Here is a 26,155-nt window from a genome sequence, read left to right on the forward strand (position 1 = left end):
TAACACTCCACTTACCACAATGGACAGATCACCTAAGCAGAAAATCCACAAGGAAACAATGGCTTTGAATGACACACTGAACCAGATGGACTTAACATATTCAGAACATTCCATCCTAAAGCAGCAGAATACACAGTCTTTTTGAGTGCACATGGAACATTCTCCAAAACAGATCACATACTGGGTCACAAATCAACCCTCAACAAGTACAAAAAGATTGAGATCATATCATGCATATTTTCAGACCACGACACTATGAAACATAAAGTCAACCACAAGAAAAAAATTGGAAAACCCTCAAATACCTGGAGGTTACAGAACATTCTACTAAAGAATGAATGGGTTGAGCTTCCAGTTGGTGAACACGTGGAGATGTGGGGAGAGTGGTGGCCCAGAGAGGGCAGGGAAGCTGCGGGTCCTTTCTCCATACCTTCCCCTTTGTAATTTATCCATCTGGCTGTTCCCGAGTTACACCTTTTGTAACCAACAAGTGATCTGGGGCAATCCAAGATGGCAGCATAGGAAGATCCTGAATTCACCTCCTCCTATAGACATATCAAGTCTACAGCTACATATGGAACAATTCCATCTGAAAAAGACCTGAAAAACAGCTGAATCATTTCTTCACAGCAAACAATAAAAGGGCCACATCGAGACAGTCGGGAGACCAAAAGTTCTCTCATCACTCAAACACAGCATTATTGAGGCCAGAAGACTTGGAACTCCAGGAATCTGGGCTACAGAGTGACAGAAACATCTCCAGGGGCCTATGGGGAAACATGGCGGGTCAAAGGTGCATGATTAAATATTGGGAGAGATAAATGAGCAGCATAGGCCTGGAGGTGAGGGATCCCCTTCTGTGGAGAGACAAAGGAAGAGAAAGAGAGGCTCTGGAAGTGTAGGATTGTATTTGGACAAGAAAAAATCCATGGACTGGGGAACAGAAAAAACATAGAAAGAACCAATTTCTAACACAATCCAGAGTTGCGGGACTTTCTCTGAACTGGGGCCTGCCACTCTGTATACGTACCTAGGTGGGGGGAGCCAGCCCCGGGCTCGGTAGCAAGCTCAGAGGTGCAGTTGCAGAGTGCAGTCCCCTCCCTTGAGTGCTGTGGGAAGAAGGTATATAGCTGTTCCAAGGACAAAAGACCCTGCAGGCGTCCGCCAGCCAGAGGTCCTTTGTCAGCAGGCTGGGCAGAGTGGCACTACCCTGGAACCAGGGTGCATGGAGCAGGATGCTTTAAGACATCAGGGTTTGAATGCCAGCCCAGTGCCTAGGAGGTGCAGAAGACTGTGGAGCGGGACAGACTGGCCCACTCATGCCTGCGCGGCACTGTAAGGACAGCCTGAACAGAGTGGTCTGGGACACCTGGAGCAGGGAGGAAAGACTGGGATGTAACCATTTTTCTCCCCATCACCGGCAAGGTGGGGCTTCAGGGAACAGTACAGCAGACTCACAGTGGAGGCAGGACCCGCCTATACCAAAAAATGCCTCTCCATGCTTGGTAACTGTGTATCTACTGGAGCAAGATTAACATTGACCAAACCAGACGGCTCCTCCTCCAGACCAGCACAGCTGGTTCCAAGGCACCATCAGATATCGGTCCAGCAGTTTTACATTTTCAAATTTGATTCTTGGTCAATTCTTATGATATATATATAATATATATATAATATATATTATATGTATATATATAATATATATTATATATATATTATATGTATATATATTATATATATTATATATATATAATATATAAATAATATATATTATATGTATATATAATTTTTTTTTCTGGGACACCTGGGTGGCCCAGTCGGTTGGGCATCTGACTTCGGCTCAGGTCTTGATGTCACAGTCTGTGAGTTTGAGCCTCACGTAGGGCTCTGTGCTGTCAGCTCAGAGCCTGGAGCCTGCTTCGGATTCTGTGTCTCCCTATCTCTCTGCACCTCTCCTGCTCACACTCTGTCTCTCCCCCTATCTCTCAAAAATAAATAAACATTCTATAATTTTTTTTCTTCCTTTTCTTCCTCTTATTTCTTCCCTTCTCTATTCTGGTTGTTGGTTTAAGCAGACATTTTTAATCTATTCTTTTTACATCCCTTCTGTATCTCCTTTATACCCCACCCCCACCCCCGCTCTGGATTAAGCTGTATAATTTCTCTGATTCTCTGCCTGGTCAATTTTTTTCTTTTCTTTTTTCCTGCCCCTATCATTTCTCTCTTTGTATGGGATAAGGCTTCTTCCACCACCAGCCCCTTTTTAATTTTTTTCCAGCGTTACTTCAATGAACAAATCAAAGCATACCAGGTGGAAAGTCCAAACCACCTCTACAAGTAGGGAGATAGAGCAACGAGAGTCACAACAACAGAGAGCACACAACACACTACAAAAACACCTCCTGAGGGGCCAGACCCTGGACAGTATACGGCCTCCTTTTAATAGTAGTGTTCACAGATGCAGGACACATAATAAGCTATTAAAACATGTGAAAGAGAGTTTTTGGGCGGCAAGATGGCGGCTTAGGAGGACGCTGGGCTCACCGCACGTCCTGCTGATCACTTAGATTCCATCTACACCTGCCTAAATAACCCAGAAAACCGCCAGAGGATTAGCAGAACAGAGTCGCAGGAGCCAAACGCAGACGAGAGGCCCACGGAAGAGGGTAGGAAGGGCGGCGAGGCGGTGCACGCTCCACGGACTGGCGGGAGGGAGCCGGGGCGGAGGGGCGGCTCGCCGGCCAAGCAGAGCCCCCGAGTCGGGCTTGCAAAAGCGGAGGGGCCGGGCGGACTGTGTTCCGACAGCAAGCGCGACTTAGCGTCTGGGAGGCCAGAAATTAACAGCTCTGCTCAGAAAGCGGGAAGGCTGGAGGACAAAGGGAGGGAGAGCTGCTGAGCCCCCTGACAACAGAGCTCAGATTGGTGGGGAACAAAGGCGCTCACCAGCGCCATTTCCCCCGCCCATCCCCCAGCCGAAATCCCAAAGGGAACCGGTTCCTGCCAGGGAACTTGCTCGCTCCACGCAAACACCCAACTCTGCGCTTCGGCGGAGCCAAACCTCTGGCAGCGGATCTGACTCCCTCCCGCTGCCACAGGGCCCCTCCTGAAGTGGATCACCTAAGGAGAAGCGATCTAAGCCTGCCCCTCCTGCCCCCGAGCACCTTGCCTACCCACCCCAGCTAATACGCCAGATCCCCAGCATCACAAGCCTGGCAGGGTGCAAGTAGCCCAGACGAGCCACACCACCCCACAGTGAATCCCGCCCCTAGGAGAGGGGAAGAGAAGGCACACACCAGTCTGACTGTGGCCCCAGCGGTGGGCTGGGGGCAGACATCAGGTCTGACTGCGGCCCCGCCCACCAACTCCAGGTATACACCACAGCACAGGGGAAGTGCCCTGCAGGTCCTCACCACGCCAGGGACTATCCAAAATGACCAAGCGGAAGAACTCCCCTCAGAAGAATCTCCAGGAAATAACAACAGCTAATGAGCTGATCAAAAAGGATTTAAATAATATAACAGAAAGTGAATTTAGAATAATAGTCATAAAATTAATCGCTGGGCTTGAAAACAGTATACAGGACAGCAGAGAATCTCTTGCTACAGAGATCAAGGGACTAAGGAACAGTCACGAGGAGCTGAAAAACGCTTTAAACGAAATGCATAACAAAATGGAAACCACCACAGCTCGGCTTGAAGAGGCAGAGGAGAGAATAGGTGAACTAGAAGATAAAGTTATGGAAAAAGAGGAAGCTGAGAAAAGAGAGATAAAAAAATCCAGGAGTATGAGGGGAAAATTAGAGAATTAAGTGATACACTAAAAAGAAATAATATACGCATAATTGGTATCCCAGAGGAGGAAGAGAGAGGGAAAGGTGCTGAAGGGGTACTTGAAGAAATCATAGCTGAGAACTTCCCTGAACTGGGGAAGGAAAAAGGCATTGAAATCCAAGAGGCACAGAGAACTCCCTTCAGACGTAACTTGAATCGATCTTCTGCACGACATATCATAGTGAAACTGGCAAAATACAAGGATAAAGAGAAAATTCTGAAAGCAGCAAGGGGTAAACGTGCCCTCACATATAAAGGGAGACCTATAAGACTCGTGACTGATCTCTCTTTTGAAACTTGGCAGGCCAGAAAGAATTGGCACGAGATTTTCAGTGTACTAGACAGAAAAAATATGCAGCCGAGAATCCTTTATCCAGCAAGTCTGTCATTTAGAATAGAAGGAGAGATAAAGGTCTTCCCAAACAAACAAAAACTGAAGGAATTTGTCACCACTAAACCAGCCCTACAAGAGATCCTAAGGGGGACCCTGTGAGACAAAGTCCCAGAGACATCACTATAAGCATAAAACATACAGACATCACAATGACTCTAAACCCGTATCTTTCTATAATAACACTGAATGTAAATGGATTAAATGCGCCAACCAAAAGACATAGGGTATCAGAATGGATAAAAAAACAAGACCCATCTATTTGCTGTCTACAAGAGACTCATTTTAGACCTGAGGACACCTTTAGATTGAGAGTGAGGGGATGGAGAACTATTTATCATGCGACTGGAAGCCAAAAGAAAGCTGGAGTAGCCATACTTATATCAGACAAACTAGACTTTAAATTAAAGGCTGTAACAAGAGATGAAGAAGGACATTATATAATAGTTACAGGGTCTATCCATCAGGAAGAGCTAACAATTATCAATGTCTATGCACCGAATACCGGAGCCCCCAAATATATAAAACAATTACTCATAAACATAAGCAACCTTATTGATAAGAATGTGGTAATTGCAGGGGACTTTAATACACCACTTACAGAAATGGATAGATCATCTAGACACACGGTCAATAAAGAAACAAGGGCCCTGAATGAGACATTGGATCAGATGGACTTGACAGATATATTTAGAACTCTGCATCCCAAAGCAACAGAATATACTTTCTTCTCGAGTGCACATGGAACATTCTCCAAGATAGATCATATACTGGGTCACAAAACAGCCCTTCATAAGTTTACAAGAATTGAAATTATACCATGCTTACTTTCAGACCACAATGCCATGAAGCTTGAAATCAACCACAGGAAAAAGTCTGGAAAACCTCCAAAAGCATGGAGGTTAAAGAACACCCTACTAACGAATGAGTGGGTCAACCAGGCAATTAGAGAAGAAATTAAAAAATATATGGAAACAAACGAAAATGAAAATACAACAATCCAAACGCTTTGGGACGCAGCAAAGGCAGTCCTGAGAGGAAAATACATTGCAATCCAGGCCTATCTCAAGAAACAAGAAAAATCCCAAATACAAAATCTAACAGCACACCTAAAGGAACTAGAAGCAGAACAGCAAAGGCAGCCTAAGCCCAGCAGAAGAAGAGAAATAATAAAGATCAGAGCAGAAATAAACAATATAGAAACTAAAAAAACTGTAGAGCAGATCAACGAAACCAAGAGTTGGTTTTTTGAAAAAATAAACAAAATTGACAAACCTCTAGCCAGGCTTCTCAAAAAGAAAAGGGAGATGACCCAAATAGATAAAATCATGAATGAAAATGGAATTATTACAACCAATCCCTCAGAGATACAAACAATTATCAGGGAATACTATGAAAACTTATATGCCAACAAATTGGACAACCTGGAAGAAATGGACGAATTCCTGAACACCCACACGCTTCCAAAACTCAATCAGGAGGAAATAGAAAGCTTGAACAGACCCATAACCAGCGAAGAAATTGAATCGGTTATCAAAAATCTCCCAACAAATAAGAGTCCAGGACCAGATGGCTTCCCAGGGGAGTTCTACCAGACGTTTAAAGCAGAGATAATACCTATCCTTCTCAAGCTATTCCAAGAAATAGAAAGGGAAGGAAAACTTCCAGACTCATTCTATGAAGCCAGTATTACTTTGATTCCTAAACCAGACAGAGACCCAGTAAAAAAAGAGAACTACAGGCCAATATCCCTGATGAATATGGATGCAAAAATTCTCAATAAGATACTAGCAAATCGAATTCAACGGCATATAAAAAGAATTATTCACCATGATCAAGTGGGATTCATTCCTGGGATGCAGGGCTGGTTCAACATTCGCAAATCAATCAACGTGATACATCACATTAACAAAAAAAGAGAGAAGAACCATATGATCCTGTCAATCGATGCAGAAAAGGCCTTCGACAAAATCCAGCACCCTTTCTTAATAAAAACCCTTGAGAAAGTCGGGATAGAAGGAACATACTTAAAGATCATAAAAGCCATTTATGAAAAGCCCACAGCTAACATCATCCTCAACGGGGAAAAACTGAAAGCTTTTTCCCTGAGATCAGGAACACGACAAGGATGCCCACTCTCACCGCTGCTGTTTAACATAGTGCTGGAAGTTCTAGCATCAGCAATCAGACAACAAAAGGAAATCAAAGGCATCAAAATTGGCAAAGATGAAGTCAAGCTTTCGCTTTTTGCAGATGACATGATATTATACATGGAAAATCCGATAGACTCCACCAAAAGTCTGCTAGAACTGATACAGGAATTCAGCAAAGTTGCAGGATACAAAATCAATGTACAGAAATCAGTTGCATTCTTATACACTAACAATGAAGCAACAGAAAGACAAATAAAGAAACTGATCCCATTCACAATTGCACCAAGAAGCATAAAATACCTAGGAATAAATCTAACCAAAGATGTAAAGGATCTGTATGCTGAAAACTATAGAAAGCTTCTGAAGGAAATTGAAGAAGATTTAAAGAAATGGAAAGACATTCCCTGCTCATGGATTGGAAAAATAAATATTGTCAAAATGTCAATACTACCCAAAGCTATCTACACATTCAATGCAATCCCAATCAAAATTGCACCAGCATTCTTCTCGAAACTAGAACAAGCAATCCTAAAATTCATATGGAACCACAAAAGGCCCCGAATAGCCAAAGGAATTTTGAAGAAGAAGACCAAAGCAGGAGGCATCACAATCCCAGACTTTAGCCTCTACTACAAAGCTGTCATCATCAAGACAGCATGGTATTGGCACCAAAACAGACACATAGACCAATGGAATAGAATAGAAACCCCAGAACTAGACCCACAAACGTATGGCCAACTCATCTTTGACAAAGCAGGAAAGAACATCCAATGGAAAAAAGACAGCCTCTTTAACAAATGGTGCTGGGAGAACTGGACAGCAACATGCAGAAGGTTGAAACTAGACCACTTTCTCACACCATTCACAAAAATAAACTCAAAATGGATAAAGGACCTAAATGTGAGACAGGAAACCATCAAAACCTTAGAGGAGAAAGCAGGAAAAGACCTCTCTGACCTCAGCCGTAGCAATCTCTTACTCGACACATCCCCAAAGGCAAGGGAATTAAAAGCAAAAGTGAATTACTGGGACCTTATGAAGATAAAAAGCTTCTGCACAGCAAAGGAAACAACCAACAAAACTAAAAGGCAACCAACGGAATGGGAAAAGATATTCGCAAATGACATATCGGACAAAGGGCTAGTATCCAAAATCTATAAAGAGCTCACCAAACTCCACACCCGAAAAACAAATAACCCAGTGAAGAAATGGGCAGAAAACATGAATAGACACTTCTGTAAAGAAGACATCCGGATGGCCAACAGGCACATGAAAAGATGTTCAGCGTCGCTCCTTATCAGGGAAATACAAATCAAAACCACACTCAGGTATCACCTCACGCCAGTCAGAGTGGCCAAAATGAACAAATCAGGAGACTATAGATGCTGGAGAGGATGTGGAGAAACGGGAACCCTCTTGCACTGTTGGTGGGAATGCAAATTGGTGCAGCCGCTCTGGAAAGCAGTGTGGAGGTTCCTCAGAAAATTAAAAATAGACCTACCCTATGACCCAGCAATAGCACTGCTAGGAATTTATCCAAGGGATACAGGAGCACTGATGTATAGGGCCACTTGTACCCCAATGTTCATAGCAGCACTCTCAACAATAGCCAAATTATGGAAAGAGCCTAAATGTCCATCAACTGATGAATGGATAAAGAAATTGTGGTTTATATACACAATGGAATATTACATGGCAATGAGAAAAAATGAAATATGGCCTTTTGTAGCAACGTGGATGGAACTGGAGAGTGTGATGCTAAGTGAAATAAGCCATACAGAGAAAGACAGATACCATATGGTCTCACTCTTATGTGGATCCTGAGAAACTTAACAGGAACCCATGGGGGAGGGGAAGGAAAAAAAAAAAAAAAAGAGGTTAGAATGGGAGAGAGCCAAAGCATAAGAGACTGTTAAAAACTGAGAACAAACTGAGGGTTGATGGGGGGTGGGAGGGAGGAGAGGGTGGGTGATGGGTATTGAGGAGGGCACCTTTTGGGATGAGCACTGGGTGTTGTATGGAAACCAATTTGTCAATAAATTTCAGAAAAAAAAAAATAAAATAAATAAAAATAAAAAAGAGGTTTTGGGGGCAAAAAAAAAAAAAACAAACATGTGAAAGAGAGAATATTAGCCAAAATGACCAAATGGAAGAATTCTCCTCAAAAGAAATTCCAGAAAGAAATAACAGCTAGGGAATTGCTCCAAACAGATATAAACAATATATCTGATCAAGAATTTAGAATAATAGTCATAAGATTAATTGCTGGGCTTGAAAAACGCATAGAAGACAGCAGAGAATCTATTGCTGCAGAGATCAAGGAACTAAAAATAGTCATGACAAATTAAGAAACACTGTAAATGAGGTGTAAAATAAACTAGGTGCAGTGACAGGAAGGATGGAAGAGCAGAAGGGAAAATAAGTGAAACAGAAAATAAAATTACAGAAAATGATGAAACCAAGGAAAAGAGAGATAATACTAAACCATGAGGGGAGAATTAGAGAACTAAGTGATTCCATGAAACATAATAATACCCATATCATTGGAGTTCCAGAAGAAGAAGAGAGAGAGAAAGAGGTAGAAGGTTTACTTGAACAAATCATAGCTGAAGAACTTCCCTAATCTAGGGAAGGAAGCAGAGATCCAAATCCAGGAGGCACAGAGAACTCCCTTCAGATTCAACAAGAATAGGTCTTCACCACAGCATATCATAGTGAAACTGTCAAAATACAAAGAAAAAGAGAGAATTCTAAAAGGAGCTAGGAGCAAACAGGCCTTAATCTACAAGGGTAGACACATGAGGATAGTAGCAGACCCATCCACTGAAAGTTGGCAGGCCAGAAGGAAGTGGCAGGAAATATTCAATGTGCTGAACAGAAAAAATATGCAGGCAAGAATCCTTTATCCAGCAAGACCATCATTCAGAATAGAAGGAAAGATCAAGGCTTTTCCACACAAACAAAAACTGAAGGAGTTCACGACCACTACACTAGCCCTGCAAGAGATACTAAAGGGGACTCTGTGAGTAGAATGCTGCAAAGACTACAAAGGACCAGAGACATCACCACAAGCATTAAACCTACAGATAACACAATGACGCTAAATCCATATCTTTTGATAATAATGCTGAAAGTAAATGGACTAAATGTCCAAATCAAAAGACATAGGGTATCAGAATGGATTAAAAAAAAAAAACAAAACAAGATACATCTATATGCTATCTACAAGACACTCATTTTAGACCTGGGGACACCTTCAGATTGAAAGTGAGGAGATGAAGAACTATCTATCATGCTACTGGAAGTCAGAAGAAAGCTGTAGTAGCTATACTTATATTAGACAAACTAGATTTTAAACTAAAGACTGTAACAAGAGATGAAGAAGGGCATTATATCATAATTACAGGCTCTATCCATCAAGAAGAGCTAAAAATTGTAAATGTTTATGCCTGCAACTTGGAGGAACCCAAATATATGAATCAATTAACCACAAACATAAGCAATCTTATTGATAAGAATACAGTAATTGCAGGGGAATTTAATGGACAGACCATCTAGGCAGAAAAATCAATAAAGAAACAAGGGCCTTGAATGATACACTGGACCAGATAGACTTGACAGCTATATTCAGAACTTTTCATTCAAAAGCAGCACAATACACATTCTTCTCAAGTGCACATGGAACACTCTCCAAAATAGATCACATACTGAGTCACAAAAGAGCCCTCAATAAATATAAAAGAATTGAGATCATACCATGCATAGTTTCAGATCATAATGCTATGAAACCTGAAATCAACCACAAGAAAAAATTTGGAAACCCTTCAAACACAATTAGGTTAAAAAACATCCTACTAAAGAATGAATGGGTCAACCAGGCAATTAAAGAAGAAATAAAAAAAATATATGGAAGCAAATGAAAATGAAAACACACCAGTCCAAACCCTTTGGCATGCAGCAAAGGCAGTCATAAGAGGAAAATACAGTGAAATCTAGGCCTATCTCAAGAACCAAGAAAAATCTCAAATACAAAACCTAACTTCACACCTAAAGGAACAAGAAGCAGAACAGCAAATAAACCCCAAACCCAGCCAAAGAAGAGAAATAATAAAGATTAGAGAAGAGGGGCGCCTGGGTGGCGCAGTCGGTTAAGCGTCCGACTTCAGCCAGGTCATGATCTCGCGGTCCGGGAGTTCGAGCCCCGCGTCGGGCTCTGGGCTGATGGCTCAGAGCCTGGAGCCTGTTTCCGATTCTGTGTCTCCCTCTTTCTCTGCCCCTCCCCCGTTCATGCTCTGTCTCTCTCTGTCCCAAAAATAAATAAATGTTGAAAAAAAAAAAAGATTAGAGAAGAAATAAACAATATAGAATCCAAAAAACAAAACAAAACAGAACAGTTCAATGAATCTAGGAGATAGTTTTTTGAAAGAATAAAAAAAAATTGATAAACCTCTAGCCTCCTCCTTCTCAAAAAGGAGAGAGCCCAAATAGATAAAATCACAAATGAAAGAGGAGAAATCACAACCAATACCACAGAAATACAAACAATTATTAGAGAATACTATTAAAAACTATATGCCAACAAACCGGACAACCTGGAAGAAATGGACAAGTTCCTAGACACCCACATACTACCAAAACTCAAACGGGAAGAAATAAAAAATTTGAACAGACCCATAACCAGCAAAGAAATTAAATCGTTTATCAAAAATCTCCCAACAAATAAGAGTCCTGGGCCAGATAGCTTCCCAGGGGAATTCTACCGAATATTTAAAGCAGAATTAGAGACAGGGGAAGATGGTGGCGTAGGAGGACGCTGGGCTCACCGCGCGTCCTGCTGATCACTTAGATTCCACCTACACCTGCCTAAATAACCCAGAAAACCGCCAGAGGATTAGCAGAACGGAGTCGCCGGAGCCAAACGCAGACGAGAGGCCCACGGAAGAGGGTAGGAAGGGCGGCGAGGCAGTGCGCGCTCCACGGACTGGTGGGAGGGAGCCGGGGCGGAGGGGCGGCTCGCCGGCCAAGCAGAGCCCCCGAGTCGGGCTTGCAAAAGCTGAGGGGCCTGACGGACTGTGTTCCGACAGCAAGCGCGACTTAGCGTCTGGGAGGTCATAAGTTAACAGCTCTGCTCAGAAAGAGGGAAGGCTGGAGGACAAAGGGAGGGAGAGCTGCTGAGCCCCTGGACGACAGAGCTCAGTTTGGTGGGGAACAAAGGCGGTCGCCAGTGCCATCTCCCCCGCCCATCCCCCAACCAAATCCCAAAGAGAACCAGTTCCTGCCAGGGAACTTGCTTGCTCTGAGCAAACACCCAACTCTGCGCTTCTGCGGAGCCAAACCTCCGGCAGCGGATCTGACTCCCTCCCGCTGCCACAGGGCCCCTCCTGAAGTGGATCACCTAAGAAGAAGCGAGCTAAGCCTACCCCTCCTGCCCCTGTGCACTTTGCCTACCCACCCCAGCTAATACACCAGATCCCCAGCATCACAAGCCTGGCAGGGTGCAAGTAGCCCAGACGGGCGATGCCACCCCACAGTGAATCCCGCCCCTAGGAGAGGAGAAGAGAAGGCACACACCAGTCTGACTGTGGCCCCAGCGGTGGGCTGGGGGCAGACATCAGGTCTGACTGCGGCTCCGCCCACCAACTCCAGTTATACACCACAGCACAGGGGAAGTGCCCTGCAGGTCCTCACCACACCAGGGACTATCCAAAATGACCAAGCAGAAGAATTCCCCTCAGAAGAATCTCCAGGAAATAACAACAGCTAATGAGCTGATCAAAAAGGATTTAAATAATATAACAGAAAGTGAATTTAGAATAATAGTCATAAAATTAATCGCTGGGCTTGAAAACAGTATACAGGACAGCAGAGAATCTCTTGCTACAGAGATCAAGGGACTAAGGAACAGTCACGAGGAGCTGAAAAACACTTTCAATGAAATGCATAACAAAATGGAAACCACCACAGCTCGGCTTGAAGAGGCAGAGGAGAGAATAGGTGAACTAGAAGATAAAGTTATGGAAAAAGAGGAAGCTGAGAAAAAGAGAGATAAAAAAATCCAGGAGTATGAGGGGAAAATTAGAGAACTAAGTGATACACTAAAAAGAAATAATATACGCATAATTGGTATCCCAGAGGAGGAAGAGAGAGGGAAAGGTGCTGAAGGGGTACTTGAAGAAATCATAGCTGAGAACTTCCCTGAACTGGGGAAGGAAAAAGGCATTGAAATCCAAGAGGCACAGAGAACTCCCTTCAGACGTAACTTGAATCGATCTTCTGCACGACATATCATAGTGAAACTGGCAAAATACAAGGATAAAGAGAAAATTCTGAAAGCAGCAAGGGGTAAACGTGCCCTCACATATAAAGGGAGACCTATAAGACTCGTGACTGATCTCTCTTTTGAAACTTGGCAGGCCAGAAAGAATTGGCACGAGATTTTCAGTGTGCTAGACAGAAAAAATATGCAGCCGAGAATCCTTTATCCAGCAAGTCTGTCATTTAGAATAGAAGGAGAGATAAAGGTCTTCCCAAACAAACAAAAACTGAAGGAATTTGTCACCACTAAACCAGCCCTACAAGAGATCCTAAGGGGGACCCTGTGAGACAAAGTCCCAGAGACATCACTATAAGCATAAAACATACAGACATCACAATGACTCTAAACCCGTATCTTTCTATAATAACACTGAATGTAAATGGATTAAATGCGCCAACCAAAAGACATAGGGCATCAGAATGGATAAAAAAACAAGACCCATCTATTTGCTGTCTACAAGAGACTCATTTTAGACCTGAGGACACCTTTAGATTGAGAGTGAGGGGATGGAGAAATATTTATCATGCGACTGGAAGCCAAAAGAAAGCTGGAGTAGCCATACTTATATCAGACAAACTAGACTTTAAATTAAAGGCTGTAACAAGAGATGAAGAAGGACATTATATAATAGTTACAGGGTCTATCCATCAGGAAGAGCTAACAATTATCAATGTCTATGCGCCAAATACCGGAGCCCCCAAATATATAAAACAATTACTCATAAACATAAGCAACCTTATTGAGAAGAATGTGGTCATTGCAGGGGACTTTAACACCCCACTTACAGAAATGGATAGATCATCTAGACACACGGTCAATAAAGAAACAAGGGCCCTGAATGAGACATTGGATCAGATGGACTTGACAGATATATTTAGAACTCTGCATCCCAAAGCAACAGAATATACTTTCTTCTCGAGTGCACATGGAACATTCTCCAAGATAGATCATATACTGGGTCACAAAACAGCCCTTCATAAGTGTACAAGAATTGAAATTATACCATGCTTACTTTCAGACCACAATGCTATGAAGCTTGAAATCAACCACAGGAAAAAGTCTGGAAAACCTCCAAAAGCATGGAGGTTAAAGAACACCCTACTAACGAATGAGTGGGTCAACCAGGCAATTAGAGAAGAAATTAAAAAATATATGGAAACAAACGAAAATGAAAATACAACAATCCAAACGCTTTGGGACGCAGCAAAGGCAGTCCTGAGAGGAAAATACATTGCAATCCAGGCCTATCTCAAGAAACAAGAAAAATCCCAAATACAAAATCTAACAGCACACCTAAAGGAACTAGAAGCAGAACAGCAAAGGCAGCCTAAACCCAGCAGAAGAAGAGAAATAATAAAGATCAGAGCAGAAATAAACAATATAGAATCTAAAAAAACTGTAGAGCAGATCAACGAAACCAAGAGTTGGTTTTTTGAAAAAATAAACAAAATTGACAAACCTCTAGCCAGGCTTCTCAAAAAGAAAAGGGAGATGACCCAAATAGATAAAATCATGAATGAAAATGGAATTATTACAACCAATCCCTCAGAGATACAAACAATTATCAGGGAATACTATGAAAAATTATATGCCAACAAATTGGACAACCTGGAAGAAATGGACAAATTCCTGAACACCCATGCTCTTCCAAAACTCAATCAGGAGGAAATAGAAAGCTTGAACAGACCCATAACCAGCGAAGAAATTGAATCGGTTATCAAAAATCTCCCAACAAATAAGAGTCCAGGACCAGATGGCTTCCCAGGGGAGTTCTACCAGACGTTTAAAGCAGAGATAATACCTATCCTTCTCAAGCCATTCCAAGAAATAGAAAGGGAAGGAAAACTTCCAGACTCATTCTATGAAGCCAGTATTACTTTGATTCCTAAACCAGACAGAGACCCAGTAAAAAAAGAGAACTACAGGCCAATATCCCTGATGAATATGGATGCAAAAATTCTCAATAAGATACTAGCAAATCGAATTCAACGGCATATAAAAAGAATTATTCACCATGATCAAGTGAGATTCATTCCTGGGATGCAGGGCTGGTTCAACATTCGCAAATCAATCAACGTGATACATCACATTAACAAAAAAAAAAAAAAGAGAAGAACCATATGATCCTGTCAATCGATGCAGAAAAGGCCTTCGACAAAATCCAGCACCTTTCTTAATAAAAACCCTTGAGAAAGTCGGGATAGAAGGAACATACTTAAAGATCATAAAAGCCATTTGTGAAAAGCCCACAGCTAACATCATCCTCAACGGGGAAAAACTGAAAGCTTTTTCCCTGAGATCAGGAACACGACAGGGATGCCCACTCTCACCGCTGTTGTTTAACATAGTGCTGGAAGTTCTAGCATCAGCAATCAGACAACAAAAGGAAATCAAAGGCATCAAAATTGGCAAAGATGAAGTCAAGCTTTCGCTTTTTGCAGATGACATGATATTATACATGGAAAATCCGATAGAGTCCACCAAAAGTCTGCTAGAACTGATACATGAATTCAGCAAAGTTGCAGGATACAAAATCAATGTACAGAAATCAGTTGCATTCTTAGACACTTCTCTAAAGAAGACATCCGGATGGCCAACAGGCACATGAAAAGATGTTCAGCATCGCTCCTTATCAGAGAAATACAAATCAAAACCACACTCAGGTATCACCTCACGCCAGTCAGAGTGGCCAAAATGAACAAATCAGGAGACTATAGATGCTGGAGAGGATGTGGAGAAACGGGAACCCTCTTGCACTGTTGGCGGGAATGCAAATTGGTGCAGCCGCTCTGGAAAGCAGTGTGGAGGTTCCTCAGAAAATTAAAAATAGACCTACCCTAGGACCCAGCAATAGCACTGCTAGGAATTTATCCAAGGGATACAGGAGTACTGATGCATAGGGCCACTTGTACCCCAATGTTCATAGCAGCACTCTCAACAATAGCCAAATTATGGAAAGAGCCTAAATGTCCATCAACTGATGAATGGATAAAGAAATTGTGGTTTATATACACAATGGAGTACTACGTGGCAATGAGAAAAAATGAAATATGGCCTTTTGTAGCAACGTGGATGGAACTGGAGAGTGTGATGCTAAATGAAATAAGCCATACAGAGAAAGACAGACACCATATGGTTTCACTCTTATGTGGATCCTGAGAAACTTAACAGGAACCCATGGGGGAGGGGAAGGAAAAAAAAAAAGAGGTTAGAATGGGAGAGAGCCAAAGCATAAGAGACTGTTAAAAACTGAGAACAAACTGAGGGTTGATGGGGGGTGGGAGGGAGGAGAGGGTGGGTGATGGGTATTGAGGAGGGCACCTTTTGGGATGAGCACTGGGTGTTGTATGGAAACAAATTTGTCAATAAATTTCATATATTAAAAAAAAGTAACATGTTTTAACATGTTTATAGGTTATGGTACATTCTCTGAAATATATTTAAATTCAAATTTTTAATGAAGCAAAATATATAATAAAATATTTTTTAAAGATAAAAAAAAAAAGCAGAATTAATACCTATCCTTCTCAAGCTGTTCCAAAAAACAGAAATGAAAGGAAAGCTTCCAGACTCATTCTATGAAGTCAGTATTATGTTGATTCCAAAACCAGACAGAGACCCCACTAAAAAGGAGAAATACAGGCCAATATCCCTGATGAACATGGATACAAAAATTCTCAACAAGATACTAGTAGATTGAATTCAACAGTATATAAAAAGAATTATTCACCATGATCAAGTAGAATTCATTCCTGGGCACGGGGCCAGTTCAACATTTGCAAATCAATCAATGTGATACATCATATTAATATAAGGGTAATAACCATATAATCCTGTCAATAGATGCAGAAAAAGCATTTGACAAAATACAGTATCTTTTCTTAATAAAAACCCTCAAGAAAGTTGAGATAGAAAGAACATATCTTAACATCATAAAAGCCATATATGAAAAGCCCACAGCTAATAACATCCTCAATGGGGAAAAACTAAGAGCTTTCCCCCCTGAGATCAGGAGTAGACAGGGAAGTCCACTCTCACCATGTTGTTTAACATAGTGTTGGAAGTTCTAGCCTCAGCAATCAGACAACAATATGAAATAAAAAGTATCCAAATTGGCAAAGAAGAAGTCGAACTTTTACTTTCACAGATTACATAATACTCTACATGGAAAACCTGAAAGACTTCACCAAAAAGCTGCTAACTGATACATGAATTCAGCAAAGTCGCAAGGTACAAAATCAATGTACAGAAATTGACTGCATTTCTATACACCAATAATGAAGCAACAGAAAGAGAAATCAAGAAATTGATCCCATTTACAATTGCATCTAGAATCATAAAATACCTAGGAATAAACTTAACCAAAGATGTCAAAGATCTGTATGCTGAAAACTATAGAAAACTTACGAAAGAAATTGAAGAAGTTACAAAGAAATGGCAAAACATTCCATGCTCATGTATTGGAAGAACAAATATTGTTAAAATGTCAATACTACCCAAAGCAATCTACACATTGAATGCAATCCCAACCAAAATTGCACCATCATTCTTCTCAGAGCTAGAACAAACAATCCCAAAATTTGTATTGAACCACAAAAGACCTCAGATAGCCAAAATAATGTTGAAAAAGAAAAGCAAAGTGGGATGCATCACAACCCAGGACTTTAGCCTCTATACAAAGCTGTAATCATCAAGACAGTATGGTACTAGCACAAAAACAGACACACAGACCAATGGAATTGAACAGAGAACCCAGAATTGGACCCATAAATGTATGGCCAACTAATCTTTGACAAAGCAGGAAAGAGGATCCAATAGAAAAAAGACAGTCTCTTTAGCAAAAGGTGCTGGGAGAACTGGACAACAACATGCAGAAGAATGAAACTAGACCACTTTCTCACACCATACACAAAAATAAACTCAAAATGGATGAAAGACCTAAATATGAGACAGGACACCATCAAAACCCTAGAGGAGAAAACAGGCAACCACCTCTTTGACCTCAGCTGCAGCAACTTCTTACTCAACATATCTCTGAAGGCAAGGGAAATAAAAGCAAAAATGAACTATTAGGACCTCATCAAGATAAAAACCTTCTGCACAGTGAAGGAAATAGTCAGCAAAACTTAAAGGCAATCGACAGAATGGGGGAAGGTATTTGTAAATGACATATTGGATAAAGGGTTGGTATCCAAAATCTACAAGGAACTTACCAAGCTCAACACCCTAAAAACAAATAATCCAGTGAAGAAAGACAGGGCAGAAGACATGAATATACCCTTTTCCAAAGAAGACATCCAGATAGCCAACAGACACATGAAAAGATGCTCAACATCACTAATCATCAGGGAAATACAAATCAAAACCACACTGATATACCACCTCACACCGGTCAGAGTGGTTAAAATTAACAACTCAGGAAACAACATATGTTGGCAAGGATGTGGAGAAACAGGAACCCTCTTGCACTGTTAGTGGGAATGCAAACTGGTGCAGCCACTCTGGAAAACAGTGTGGAGCTTCCTCAAAAAATTAAAACTAGAACTACCCGACGACTCAGCAATATCACTACTAGGAATTTATCCAAAGGATACAGGAGTGCTGATTCATAGGGACACATGTACCTCAATGTTTATAGCAGCACTATCAACAATAGCCAAATTATGGAAAGAGCCTAACTGTCCATCAACTGATGAATGGCTAAAGAAGATGTGGTTTATATATACAATGGAATACTACTTGGCAATGAGAAAGATTGAAATCTTGCCATTTTGCAACAACATGAATGGAACTGGAGGGTATTATGCTAAGTGAAACGAGTCAGTCAGAGAAAGATACCATATTTTCACTCACATGTGGAATTTGAGAAACTTAACAGAAGACCATGACAGAAGACAAGGGGAAAAATAGTTTCAAACACAGAGGGAAGCAAACCATAGAGACACTTAAATAGAGAACAAACTGAGGTTTGATGGGGGCAGGGGAGATGGAGAAATGGGTGATGGGCATTGAGGAGGGCACTTGTTGGGATGAGCACTGGGTGTTGTATGTAAGCGATGAATCATGAGAATCTACTCCCAAAGCCAAGAACACACTGTATACACTGTATGTTAGCTAACTTGACAATAAATTATATTTTTAAAAACTAAAAATTAAAAAAAAGAATGAAGGTGTTATCCAGGAAGTTATAGAAAAAATAAAAAATACATGGAAGCAAATGAAAATGAAAACACAACAATCCAAAACCTTTGGGATGCAAAGGCAGTACTAAGAGGAAAGTATATTGCAATTCAGACCTGTCTCAGGAAGTTTCAGGTCTCAAATACACAACCTAATCTTACACCTAAAGGAGCTAGAAAAGGAACAGCAAGTAAAGGGTAATGCCAGCAAAAGAGAAATAATAAAGACTAGAAAAGAAATAAATGATACAGAAACAAAAAAAAAGTAGAACAGATCAAGAGATCAAGAGATCTAAGAGCTGATTCTTTGAAAGAATTAACAAAATTGATAAGCCCCTAGCCAGACTTATCAAATAGAAAAGAGAAAGGATCCAAATGGATAAAATCACAAATGAAAGAGGAGAGATCACAACTAACACACAATACAGAAATACCAATACAAACCACAGAAATACAAACAATTGTTAAGAGAATATTATGGGGGCGCCTGGGTGGCGCAGTCGGTTAAGCGTCCGACTTCAGCCAGGTCACGATCTCGCGGTCCGTGAGTTCGAGCCCCGCGTCGGGCTCTGGGCTGATGGCTCAGAGCCTGGAGCCTGTTTCCGATTCTGTGTCTCCCTCTTTCTCTGCCCCTCCCCCGTTCATGCTCTGTCTCTCTCTGTCCCAAAAATAAATAAACGTTGAAAAAAAAATTAAAAAAAAAAGAGAATATTATGAAAACTATATGACAACAAATTGGACAACCTGAAAGAAATGGACAAATTCCTAGAGACTCATACACTACCAAAAGTGAAACAGGAAGAAATAGAAAATTTGAACAGGCCCATAACCAGCAAAGAAATTAAATCAGTTATCACAAATCTCCCAACAAACAGGAGTCCTGGGCCAGATGGCCTCCCAGGAGGAATTCTACCAAACATTTAAAAAAGACATAGTACGTATTCTTCTCAAACTGTTCCAAAAAATAGAAATAGATGGAAAACTTCCAAACTCATTCTACGAAGCCAGCATTACCATGATTCCAAAACCAGACAATGACCCCACTAAAAAGGAGAATTACAGGCTATTATCCCTGATGAACATGGATACAAAAATTCTCAATAAGATATTAGAAAATTGAATTAAACAGTGTATTAAAATAATTATTCACCATGATCAAGTGGGACTTATTCCTCGGGCTGAATATTCACAAATCAACCAATGTGATATATCACATTAATAAAAGAAAGGATAAGAACCATAGGATCCTGTCAATAGATGCAGAAAAAGCATTTGACAAAATACAGCAACTATTCTTGATAAAAAACCTTCAACAAAGTAGGGATAGATGGAACATACCTCAACATCATAAAGGCCATATACAAAAGACCACAGTTAATATCATCCTCAATGGGGAAAAAACTGAGGGCCTTTCCCCTACAGGCAGGAACAAGACAAAGATGTCTACACTCACCATTACTATTTAACATACTACTGGAAGTCTTAGCCTCAGCAATCAGACAATAAAAAGAAATCAAATGCATCCAAATCAGCAAGGAAGAAGTCAAATTTTCACTATTTGAGATAACATGATACTCTATGTAGAAAACCCAAAAGACTCCACCAAAAATTTGCTAGAACTAATACTGTATATGAATTCAGGAAAGCCGCAGGATATAAAATCAGTGTGCAAAAATCTGTTGCATTTCTATACATCAATAACAAAACAGAAGAAAAATAAATCAAGGAATTGATCCCATTTTCAACTGCACCAAAAACAGTAAGATACCTAGGAATAAACCTAACTAAAGACATAAAAGATCTATACCCTGAAAACTGTAGAAGACTTATAAAAGAAATTGACAAGGACACAAAGAAATGGAAAAGCACCCACAAACGTGTGACCAACTAATCTTTGACAAAGCAGGAAAGAATATCCAATGGAAGAAAGACAGTGTCTTCAGCAAGTGATACTGGGAAAACTGGAGAGCGACATGCAGAAAAATGAACCTGGACCACTTCCTTACACCATACACAAAAATAAACTCAAGATGGATGAAAGACCTAAATGTAAGACAGGAGGCCATCAAAACCCTAGAGGAGAAAGCAGGCAAAAACCTGTTTGATCTTGCCTCAGCAACTTCTTACTCAACACGTCTCTGGAGGCAAGGGAAACAAAAGCAAAAATGAACTATTAGGACCTCATCAAAATAAAAACCTTCTGCACAGCAAAGGAAACAATCAGAAAAACTAAAAGGCCACCAACAGAATGGGAGAAGATATTTATAAACAACATATCAGATAAAGGGTTAGTATCCAAAATCTATAAAGAACTTATCAAACTCCACACCCAAAAAACAAATAATCCAGTGAAGAAATGGGCAAAAGACATGAATCGACACTTTTCCAAAGAAAACATCCAGATGGCCAACTGACACATGAAAAAATGTTCAATGGGGCGCCTGGGTGGCGCAGTCGGTTAAGCGTCCGACTTCAGCCAGGTCACGATCTCGCGGTCTGTGAGTTTGAGCCCTGCGTCAGGCTCTGGGCTGATGGCTTGGAGCCTGGAGCCTGTTTCCGATTCTGTGTCTCCCTCTCTCTCTGCCCCTCCCCTGTTCATGCTGTCTCTCTCTGTCCCAAAAATAAATAAAAAACGTTGAAAAAAAAATGTTCAACATCACTCATTATCAGGGAAATACAAATCAAAACCACAATAAGACACCACCTTACACCTGTCAGAATGGCTTACATTAACAACTCAGGCAACAACAGATGTTGGTGAGGATGCAGAGAAAGAGGATCTCTTTTGCACTGCTGGTGGGAATGCAAACTGGTGCAGCCACTCTGGAAAACAGTATGAAGTTTCCTAAAAAAATTAAAAATAGAACTACCATATGACCCAGCACTGCACTACTAGATATTTATCCAAGGGATACAAGTATGCTGCCTCAAAGGGGCACATGCACCCCAATATTTATAGCAGCACTATCAACAATAGCCAAAGTATGGAAAGAGCCCAAATATCCATCGATGGATGAATGGATAAAGAAGATGTGGTATATATACACAATGGAATATTACTTGGCAATCAAAAAGAATGAAATCTTGCCATTTGCAACTACGTGGATAGAACTAGAAGGTATTATGCTAAGCGAAATTAGTCAGTCAGAGAAAGACATATATCATATGACTTCAGTCATATGAGGACTTTTAGATACAAAACAGATGAACATAAGGGAAGGAAAGCAAAATAATATAAAAACAGGGAGGGGGACAAAAACATAAGAGACTCTCAAATATGGAGAACAAACAGAGGGTTACTGGAGGGGTGTGGGAGGGGGGATTGGCTAAATGGGTAAGGAGCATTAAGGAATCTACTCCTGAAATCATTGTTGCACTATATGCTAACTACCAATTAGATGTAAATTAAAAAAATAAATTAAAAATTAAGGAAAAAAAAAGAAAATTAGTCTTCCCAATATTCACCTAGGAAAAATAATTGTAGGAAAAATCACAAGATGGCAAATTTAATATAAAGACTTATCTTATTGCATCAACCAGAATAAAATGTATACAAATATATGTGTGTGTGTGTGTGTGTGTGTATCACAATGTATAGATATATCTATATATTAGTATGTACATGTCATAGACATGTCTATATACGTATGTATATATACATATTAATATGAACATATGCAGAAAAAATAGAGAATTGCTTGCATGTGTGGTAAAGAATGGAAAAGCATTCATACTCATGGAATGGAGGAACAAATATTGTTAAAATGTTGATACTACCCAAGGCAATCTACACATTTAATGCAATCTCTATCAAAATACCAACAGCATTTTTCACAGAGCTAGAACAAACAATCCTAAAATTTGTATGGAATCACAAAAGAACCTGAATGGCCAAAGCAATCTTGAAAAAGAAAAACAAAACTGGAGACATCACAATTCTGGATTTCAAGCTATATTACAAAGCTGTAAAAATGAAGACAGTATGGTACTAGCACAAAAAGAGACACATAGATCGATGCAGCAGAACAGAGAACCCAGAAATGGACCCACAAATGTATGGTCAACTAGTCTTCGACAAAGCAGGCAAGAGTATCCAATGGGAAAAAGACAGTCTCTTCAGCAAATGGTGCTGGGAAAACTGGACAGTGTTATTCAGAAGATTGAAACTGGACCACTTACTAACACCATACACAAAAATAAAATCAAAATAGATGAAAGACCCAGCAACAGCACTGCTAGGAATTTACCCAAGGGCTACAGGAATGCTGATTCATAGGGGCACAGGTACCCCAATGTTTATAGCAGCACTTTCAACAATAGCCAAATTATGGAAGGAGCCTAAATGTCCATAAACTGACAAATGGATAAAGAAATTGTGATTTATATATACAATGGAATACTACTTGGCAATGAGAAAGAATGAAATATGGCCATTCATAACAACATGGATGGAACTGGAGGGTATTATGCTAAGTGAAGTAAGTCAGTCAGACAAAGACAGATACCATATGTTTTCACTCATATGTGGATCTTGAGAAACTTAACAGAAGACCATGGGGGAAGGGAAGGGGGAAAATAGTTACAAACAGAGAGGGAGGGAGGCAAACCATAAAAGACTCTTAAACACAGAGAACAAACTGAGGGTTGATGTGGGAGAGGGGAAAGTGGGTGATGGGCAATGAGGAGAACACTTGTTGGGATAAGCACTGGGTATTGTATGGAAACCGATTTGACAATAAATTATATTATAAAAAATAGATGAAAGACCTAAATGTGACACAGGAAACCATCAAATCCTAGATCTATATCAAATCCAAATCTATAAAGAACTTGTCCCTATTTCTTAACTGTTTTTTTTTTTGGGGGGGGAGTGTTGAGTTGGATTAAGTTCTTTATAGATTTTGGATACTAATTCTTGATCTGATATGTCATTTGCAAATATCTTCTCCCATTCTGTAGGTTGCCTTTTAGTTTTGTTGATCGTTTCCTTTGCTGTGCTTTTTATCTTGATGAGGTCCCAATAGTTCACGTTTGCTTTTATTTCACTCGCCTCCAGAGACGTGTCAAGTAAAAAGTTGCTGCGGCAAAGGTCAAAGAGGTCGCTGCCCGTTTTCTCCTGTACAATGGAATACTACTCAGCAATGAAAAAGAATGAAATCTTGCCATTTGCAACAACATGGATGAAACTGGAGGGTATTGTGATAAGTGAAATAGGTCTGAGAAAGACAGATATCATATGATTTCACTCATATGTGAATTTGAGAAACAACAGATGAAAATAGAGGAAGGGAAGGAAAAATAAGATGAAAACAGAAAGGGAGGCAAACCATTAGAAATTCTTAAATACAGAGAACAAACTGAGGGTTGATGTATGGAAGGTAGGTGGGGGGGGGGGTGCTAAATGAGTGATGGGCACTAAGAAGCACACTTTTTGGGATGAACACTGGGTGTCACACATAAGAGATGAACCACTGGATTCTACTTGTGAAGCCAACTACACTGTATGTTAACTAACTTGGATTTAAACAAACAAACTTAAAAAAAGAAAGAAAGAAAGAAATGGGCAGAAGACATGAAAAGACACTTTTCCAAAGAAGACATCCAGATGGCTAACAGACACATAAAAATATGCTCAATATCATTCATCATCAGGGAAATACAAATCAAAACCATGATGAGATACCACCTCACACTGGTCAGAATGGCTAAAATTAATAATACAAGAAGCAACAGGCGTCAGCAGGCATGTGGAGAAATGAGAATGCTCTTGCATTGTTGGTAGGAATGCAAACTGGTGCAGCCACTCTGGAGAACAGTATGGAGGTTCCTTAAAAAGCTAAAAATAGAACTACCCTGTAATCCAGCAATTGCACTACTATGTATTAACCCAAAGGATACAAAATACAGATTCAAGGGGGGTACATGCTATATACATATAATTATACACCCCAATGTTTATATCAGCATTATCAATAATAGGTAACTATACTATGGCGAGGGCCCAAATGTCCATCGACTGATGTATGGATAAAGAAGATGTGGTATATATATGCAATGGAATAGTACTCAGCCACCTAAAAGAATGAAATCTTGCCATTTGCAATGACATGGATGGAGTTAGAGTGTATTATGCCAAGCAAAATAAGTCAATCAGAGAAAGACAAATACCATATGATTTCATTCATATGTGGAATTTAAGAAACAACACAGAGGAACATATGGGAATGGGGGAACAAGAGAAGAGAGGGAAAGAAGCCACAAGAGACTCTTAATGATAAAGAACAAACTGTGTTGATGGAGGGAGGTGGATGGGAGTTTGGCTAGACAGGTGATGGGTATGAAGCAGGGCGCCTGTTGTAATGAGCACTGGGTGTTGTATGTAAGTGATGAATCACTGAATTCTACTCCTGAAACCAATATTGCACTGTATGTTAACTAAAAATTCTTTTAAGGGAAAAAAAATACCATAACCATAATCACCCTTTAATGTTTTCATGTATATTCTCTCAGACTTGTTCTATGATAAAAAGTAAAACTCAAAAATTTTTAAATGGAACTACCATATGATCCAGCAATTCCAAATCTGGGTATTTATCCAAAGGAAATAAAATCACTATCTTGAAAAGATAGCTACACGTCCTCATGTTCATTACATCACTATTTACAAAAGCCAAGACATGGAAACAATCTAAATGTTCACTAATGGATAAATGAATAAAGAAAATATGGTATATACAGACAGTCCCCAACTTACGATGGCTCAACTCAAGATTTTTCATTTTTACAATGGTGCAAAAGCAATATGCATTCTGCAGAAACCACACTTTCACTTTGGAATTTGGATCTTCTCCCAGGTTAGCAATATGCAGTGCAGTCCTCCTTTGTGATGCTGAGCAGTGGCAGCAAGCCTCAGCTCCCAGGAAGCCACGCCATCACAAGGGTGAACAACCCTACTCTTACATCCATTCTGCACCCATACAACCATTCTGTTTCTCACTGTCTGTACAGTACTCAATGAACTACCTAAGACTGTCAACACTTTATTATAAAAACAGGCTTTGTAGTAGATGATTTGCCCACCTTTAGGCTATGTAAGTTTAAGGTAGGCTAGGCTAAGCTATGATGTTCTATAAGTAAACTGTATTAAATGCATTCTCAAATATGATATTTCAACTTATGATGGGTTTATTGGGACCTAACTCCATTGTAAGTTGAGAAAGATCTGTATGTACAATGGGATATTGTCCTGCCATGAAAAATGAAATCCTTCCATTTACAACAACATG

Source organism: Prionailurus bengalensis, chromosome C2 (assembly GCF_016509475.1).
Source record: "Prionailurus bengalensis isolate Pbe53 chromosome C2, Fcat_Pben_1.1_paternal_pri, whole genome shotgun sequence".
Classification (NCBI taxonomy): Eukaryota; Metazoa; Chordata; class Mammalia; order Carnivora; family Felidae; genus Prionailurus; species Prionailurus bengalensis.